We start from the raw sequence: 8,123 nt of genomic DNA on the forward strand, positions 1-8,123 counted from the left end.
TCTGACTGTACCTCTTTTGATTTGAATGAACTTTTCCGTACGTTTACGTTTTTACTACTTTAATACACGTAAGTGAATTTGTCCCAATACTTTTGGCTATGTACAAAAAAAAGTGCTGAAATTTCTAAACGGTTTACCCGATATGGATTAAAAATACCCTCAAATTAAAGCTAACAGAATGCACTTTAACCTCATAGCCATTGTATCATTTCAAATCAAAATTTCTGTATTACAGAGCCAAAATAACAAAATTGTCACTTTGCAAATACTTTGAGCTCACTGTAATTGAAGTTAAAGCTTTATTTTTATTTTTTAAATGTTTAAATCAAAGAATAGTTTGACAACCCTGTTTGTAAGCTTTCAAATGACATCAAACTCAACCGTTTATATTCTTATGGTAGGGTATGCAAAATGGGTCAACTTTGAGCACCTCCATCTCCTGAATATTTTCCAAAAAGTCCCTTTCTGACCACTTCCACTATGGGAAAAGATGTATGAAATGTTTTGTTAAAATCAGGAGACGCGTCCAACCATGATGTATACTGGTAAGATAGTCTAGCTAGCTACATTTTCAGATATTACATGTTTCTATTTTTGACAGAAAGTGGTTTAATTTCAAGTGTACTGTTAGCTAGCTAACGTTAGCTGGCTGGGTAGCTAGCTAATGTTAGCTGGCTGGGCTGCTACCTATCGTAGTGTATATTATTCTTCGTATCTCAGACACATTTGCTTGATTAGTTATAGTCAAAGAACCTGGTTAGTTAGCTACCTGCAGATTCATGCAGGCTAGTAACGTCATGAGTTGTAATTATGGTCCATTGTTTAGCTAGCTAGCTACATGTCTTAACAAAATACTCCATGCAAGAATCCATTTCAATAGAATGTCACTGCAACTGTTGATAGACGTACTAGCTGGCAAATTTGCTCTGGCTATCTAAGTAAACTCACCCCATTCCGTACAAATGTGCATAACCGTGACATTCAAACGAGGCTGCAATGAAAACGAACGGGACTGTGTTGGCATCAAAATCCGGGGTGTGAACTACGTTTCGATTCCGCGTTGATTGACATGGTAATGGACTAACAGTATTGGAGAAAAGATGAAAAAACTGACCCCTCTGACGCTGTACGTTACATTGTGACTTGTCATTACGTAACGTACAACGCGCATTTGCAACTCATTTTGTGCCGTACAGCCTCTTTCCACCCTTCACTCACAGATTAAAATCATGTTTAACCATATACACTTGTAAGAAAACGTAATTATTCATGATTTGTCTAAATTAATATAATTATTGCTAATATTAAACTAATATTTCATGACTAGGGTGCCAATTGCATTCTTTTACATGTCATTACTGCGAGCCATCGTGCCACTCAAAAGCCGGAACAGCTGCAGTTCACTTGTGAGGCTAACGTTAGTGCAGCCCTAAATCCCTCTTCAAATTTGACACAAACCTTCAAACAGGTATGTGATGAGACATTACATAAACTCTCGTTTTATTTACATTTTAAAGTTGATTAGTTGGACAAATCGGGTGAAAAAAAACTTTCTGGGCCTCCCGGGTGGCGCAGTGGTTAAGGGCGCTGTACTGCAGCGCCAACTGTGCCACCAGAGATTCTGGGTTTGCGCCCAGGCTCTGTCGTAACCGGCCGCGACCGGGAGGTCCGTGGGGCGACGCACAATTGGCCTAGCGTCGTCCGAGTTAGGGAGGGGTTGGCCGGTAGGGATATCCTTGTCTCATCGCACACCAGCGACTCGTGTGGCGGGCCGGGCGCAGTGCGCGCTAACCAAGGTTGCCAGGTGCACGGTATTTCCTCCGACACATTGGTGCGGCTGGCTTCCGGGTTGGATGCGCGCTGTGTTAAGAAGCAGTGCGGCTTGGTTGGGTTGTGTATCGGAGGACGCATGACTTTCAACCTTTGTCTCTCCTGAGCCCGTACGGGAGTTGTAGCGATTTTTACATTTTACATTTAAGTCATTTAGCAGACGCTCTTATCCAGAGCGACTTACAAATTGGTGCTTTCACCTTATGACATCCAGTGGAACAGCCACTTTACAATAGTGCATCTAGGTCTTTTAAGGGGGGGGGGGGGTGAGAAGGATTACTTTATCCTAAAGTAATCCTAGCGATGAGACAAGATAGTAGCTCCAACAATTGGATACCACGAAATTGGGTGGAAACGGAGTAAAAATATTTAAAAAATAACCTGTTTCTTCACACAAGATATTTCCCCCTTTCAAGATCACTTCGTAGCCTTAGCTCCCCACCTGACATTTAAAAAAATGTCGGGTGGGAATTATGCAGAGATGGGCATCATGAAGGTCTCGTCATTAATTTTGTTGGAAAGGAGAGAAATGGTGCTTTACATTGGTATTGCTATTACAGTTGATCTCGAAGTATTACGTTTTTTGGGCGCAAAAATAAGGTAATTTGTACAGACCAAGGCGATGTACAAAGGTGAGTGAGTTTACGTTACTCCAATTTCAGACCATGGGTAATATAGTCTAGCTAGCTACATTTTCAAATATTACACATTTCTAATTTTGACAAAGTGGTTTCATTTCAAGTGCACTGTTCGCTAGCTAACATTAGCTGGCTGGGTCGCTAGTTAACGTTATGTGTATGGTCTTATTCTTCGTATCTCAGACACATTTGCTTGACTAGTTATGGCCATAGAACCTGGTTGGTTAGATACCTGCAGATTCATGTAGGGTAGTAATGTCATGTTGTGATTATGGTCCATTGTTTAGCTAGCTAGCTACATGTCTTAACAAAAGACTCCACTCTAATTTTGACAAAGCATTTAAATTTTTAAGTTAGTGTACTGTTAGCTAGCTGGCTCACTAACGTTACGTCATGCGTTGGTATTCATTGTTTACCTAGCTAGCAATCTAGCTACATTTGTTAACAAAAGACTATTGTCTTAGTGTGACAGAGCGCAGATTAATTGATTGTTGCCATCAGCACAGTTAGTCACCAATGCTCTGGATAACATAAACTGCCTAACCAGCTCTGCTAGGGGGAGTAAAATGGTCAGAGTGGGGTGTTCTCACATTATGTGTCTGGTAATAAACTCAGCAAAAAAAGAAACGCCCCTTTTTCAGGACACTGTCTTTCAAAAATAATTCGTAAAAATCTAAATAACTTCACAGATCTTCATTGTAAAGGGTTTAAACACGTTCCCATGCTTGTTCAATGAACCATAAACAATTAATGAATATGCACCTGTGGAACGGTCGTTAACAGCTTACAGACGGTAGGAAATTAAGGTCACAGACACTAAAGAGGCCTTTCTACTGACTCTGAAAAACACTAAAAAGAAAGATGCCGAGGGTCCCTGCTCATCTGCGTGAACATGCCTTAGGCATGCTGCAAGGAGGCATGAGGACTGCAGATGTGGCCAGAGCAACACATTGTAATGTCCGTACTGTGAGACGCCTAAGACAGGACGGACAGCTGATTGTCCTCGCAGTGGCATACCACGTGTAACAACACCTGCACAGGATCGGTACATCCGGACATCACACCTGTGGGACAGGTACAGGATGGCAACAACAACTGTCCGAGATATGCGAGGAATGCACAATCCCTCCATCAGTGCTCAGGCTGTCCGCAATAGGCTGAGAGAAGCTGGACTGAGGGCTTGTAGGCCTGCTGTAAGGCAGGTCCTCACCAGACATCACCGGCAACAACGTCGCCTATGGGCACAAACCCACTATCTCTGGACCAAACAGGACTGGCAAAAAGTGCTCTTCACTGACGAATCGTGGTTTTGTCTCACCAGGGGTGATGGTCGGATTCGAGTTTATCGTCGAAGGAATGAGCATTACACCGAGGCCTGTACTCTGGAGCAGGATCGATTTGGAGGTGGACGGTCCGTCATGGTCTGGGGTGGTGTGTCACAGCATCATCGGACTGAGCTTGCTGTCATTGCAGGCAATCTCAATGCTGTGCGTTACAGGGAAGACATCCTGTAACATCCCTCATGTGGTACCCTTCCTGCAGGCTCATCCTGACATGACCCTCCAGCATAACAATGCCACCAGCCATACTGCTTGTTCTGTGTGTGATTTCCTGCAAGACAGGAATGTCAGTGTTCTGCCATGGCCAGCAAAGAGCCCGGATCTCAATCCCATTGAGCATGTATGGGACCTGTTGGATCCAGACGTTCTGGATCCATTCCCCCCAGAAATGTCCGGGGACTTGCAGGTGCCTTGGTGAAAGAGTGGGGTAACATCTCACAGCAAGAACTGGCAAATCTGGTGCAGTCCATGAGGAGGAGATGCACTGCAGTACATAATGCAGCTGGTGGCCACACCAGATACTAACTGTTACTTTTGATTTTGACCCCCCCTTTGTTCAGGGATACATTATTCCATTTATGTTAGTGACCTGTCTGTGGAACTTGTTCAGTTTATGTCTCAGTTGTTGAATCTTGTTATGTTCATACAAATATTTACACATGTTAAGTTTGCTGAAAATAAACACTGTTGACAGTAAGAGGACGTTTCTTTTTTTGCTTAGTTTAGCTAGCCAATGTTAGCCAGTTAGCTTGGGTGCTTGACTGTCGTTGTGAGGTCAGAGCTTTCGGAACAACCCTACTTATTGGCCAGAGTGTCCAGTGTGCGCTTAGAACCTGAAATGCTATGAATTTACAAACAGACAATCTGACAGCACAGTTGCAGTCACCAACGCTCTGGATAACATAACAGCCCAACCAGCTCTGCTATAGGGCAAGTAATGTTCAGTGAGCTGTTCTCTCTCTTAGAAATCTGGAAGTAGCTGACAGGTTAGTACAGAACACATGGATCAACCCTTAGCACCACCCATCTCTTTAAGTCTTAAGAGGGTGTGAACAATGCTGAATGGGTGAGGACAAAGAAGGGCTCTCCAATAGTAGTACCAAAACACTGAATGGCGGTTTTCTCAAAAGAGAGTTTACAAGTTGATCAACTTTCAAAGCAGAATTACTTTCCCATTGTTTCCTCAAATGCAGTGTATGATATACAATTTTGTAGCTCTGAGTCTCTACTTTTATCCAATGTCAAAAAAACAGAAATTAAAATGTTACTACATAAGCCCGAATCCAGGTTGTGAGTCACAAATGCACAACGAACAGGTGTAATGAACGCATGTAAAATGCCCATAACAAGCGTTCTAATCACCTGTAATTGAACATTGAACAGATGTAATGAACGCGTGTAAAAATGCCCAAAACAAGTGTTCAAATCGCCTGTAAACACACACTGGACATGTGAAAAAAATCACGTGTTAAATGATTACATTTGACACTAGAAAAAAGCAAGTGAAAAACTATCGTTGCAAGTGTAAGACGAATTAAAACTCTTGACCTTCCATAGTAGTGTAGCAGTTTGCTTGTGTTTCAACTAGAGAAACGTGTAAGTCAAATCAAACATTATTTGTCACATGCGGTGTGGACCTTAAAGTTAAATGCTTACTTACAAGCCCTTAACCAACATTGCAGTTCAAGAAGAGTTAAGCAAATATTTACCAAAGTAAAAAAAAAAGTAACACAATAACATATAGGGGGTACCGGTACCGAGTTAGTGTGCGTGGGTAAAGGTTAGTTGGGGTAATTTGTGCATGTAGGTAGGGGTGTAGTAACTACGCATCGATAATAAACAGCGAGTGGCATTTATTGCTCGTAAAATAATTGGAGGACGCACATCTGGCACTTACGATATGAAGTTTTTAATCCACAATTAAAATAACTCACCGTCATTTACAGAAAGTACATCGCAGTGGTCTTCATTAGAAACTTCCAAAGACGCGTGTTGACTCGCTATTTCCTTGGGTCATCAAACCTAGCCGACTCAGTATCGAAATATACCGCATAGAACAGGTATACCCAATATGAGAGTAATGTGTTCTAAATATAATAATTCCATTGAATAAGTCCCTGGTGTGTTGTGTGCAGCATACCTCACTGTATATTGTTTATAAACCAGGCAAACCTAAAAAAAAAACATAAGTTATGTAAGGGATAATCAACGATGGGCTATGCATTCTATGGAAAATAATGAATGACACGGAAGGTGTGTTCCAAGAACAGCTAGCGGGGATAAAACTGTCCTTCCAAGGAATTATATTATTTTCCAGAGACCCCTGAGTTGATTACCTTTTTATACCATGGCTATACTTTAACACATTTGTCGCTAGAAATGTGTTTAACATCCACTGAAGTAGCTAGCAAGTTTACGAGAGAGCTACAGTAGTTGCCACGGTAATCAAACAATCAGTCCTAGTTTGACATAATGTAAATCGAATTAAACAATGCCAATACTGTTTTCAAATTGTATTTTGCTTTCAAAAGCAGCCAAAAACATAGAACATGTAAGCAGTGGCGATTTTAGCATGTAAAGCTTACTACACAACATACACTTAACGTTAGTATCACTTTCTTAGCTACAGTATACATATCTCCCTGGCATATTACATCATTTATGCAGCAGTTTACAATACATTTTTGGGACTCATCTTGTTGTGCTGTGCTCATTTGAACAGGAAGGTGGCGCGGCGGTCCTTCGTGGGCAAATCTTGTCATCAAACTTTGTCGTCAGTCTGGCATTCTCTGGATTTATGGTGCTTTCAAGACAACAGGGAACTCGGGGAAAAAAACAGGGTAGGATCATGATGACGTCGGTGATCAAATAAAATTGTATTTGTCACATGCGCCGAACACAACAGGTGTAGTAGACCTTAAAATGCTTACTTTACAAGCCCTTAACCAACAATGCAATTTTAAGAAAATAAAGTTAATAAAATATTTACTAAATAAACTAAAGTTTTTTAAAAAAGGGGAAAAAAGAACACAATATAATAACAATAATGAGGCTATATACATGGGGTGCCGGTATCAAGTTAATGTGGGGGGGTACAGGTTAGTCGAGGTAATTTTTCATGTAGGTAGGGTTAAAGTGAATTTGCATACATAATAAACATTGAGCAGCAGCACTGTAAAGTGTGTGGGTGGGTGGGGGGTCAATGTAAATAGTCCGGGTGGCCATTTGATAAATTGTTCAGAAGTCTTATGGCTTGGGGGTAGAAGCTGTTAAGGAGCCTTTTGGACCTAGACTTGGTGACTGAGAGAACAGTCAAAACTTGGGTGACTGGACTTGTTGACAATTTTTTGGGCCTTCCTCTGACTCTGCCTAGTGTATAGTTCATGGATGGCAGGAAGCTTGGACCCAGTGATGTACTGGTCTGTAAGCACCACCGCCTGTAGCGCCTTACGGTCAGATACCAAGCAGTTACCATACCAGACGGTGATGCAACCGGTCAGGATGCTCTTGATGGTGCAGCTGTAGAACTTTTTGAGGATCTGGGTACCCATGCCAAATATTTTCTCCTGAGGGGGAATAGGTGTTGTCGTGCCCTCTTCACTACTTTCTTGGTGTGTTTGGACCATGATAGTTTGTTGGTGTTGTGGACACCAAGGAACATGAATCTCTCGACCCACTCCACTACAGCCCTGTCGATTTGAATGGGCGCGTGTTCGGCCCTCCTTTTCCTGTAGTCTACGATAATCTCCTTTGTCCTGCTCACGTTGAGGGAGAGGTTGTTGTCCTGGCAGTCTCTGACCTCTTCCCTATTATCATTGTCGGTGATCAGGCCTAGGGATGTGTGAGCCGGTGATTGTCAAGCAAATGCCTGTCAGTTTCACAATAAATAAATATATAAAATATAAATATTTTCTCCAAGCGATTTGGGGGAGTGCGCACATGCGGCTATTCTGTGTTGAGCGGTTAACAAAGAAATAGCTATTCCTATATGCTTCAATTACAGTTATTAATGTAACTTCAGTTCTACAAACAGTGGGCTATATGTTTAGATTTTTAATACATTGTAAGGCTGCATGATGAGACTAATGATGATTTGAAAAAAGTTGCTTGAAAGGCATGAGCTCTGCTTTGTTTTTTTTGAGCAGGCTGTACACACTTCATTAGTCTTTCATTCACAGTTTGACAAGCACTTGATAATTCCTCAAATTTCACGGTGGCATCCCCTTTGTGGCCGTAATGAACCCTAACAAATCCATGCCTTTTGCAGCCTGTGGTCATTGTGCCTTTCTTCTCACTCACATGGCTCTCCATCACG

General features: G+C 41.8%; 1 protein-coding gene across 1 annotated transcript in view; it reads right to left on the bottom strand.

Moving 5' to 3' along the window:
- LOC115109641 (nuclear factor of activated T-cells, cytoplasmic 3-like) overlaps positions 1-5,859 on the bottom strand; it is a 40,079-nt gene extending 34,220 nt beyond the window's left edge. The window contains 1 exon segment of the mRNA XM_065009855.1: positions 5,743-5,859. The gene's annotated coding sequence lies outside the window, so the exon portion shown is untranslated.
- Positions 5,860-8,123: the final 2,264 nt, after the last annotated feature.

Source organism: Oncorhynchus nerka, linkage group LG25, assembly GCF_034236695.1.
Source record: "Oncorhynchus nerka isolate Pitt River linkage group LG25, Oner_Uvic_2.0, whole genome shotgun sequence".
Classification (NCBI taxonomy): domain Eukaryota; kingdom Metazoa; phylum Chordata; class Actinopteri; order Salmoniformes; family Salmonidae; genus Oncorhynchus; species Oncorhynchus nerka.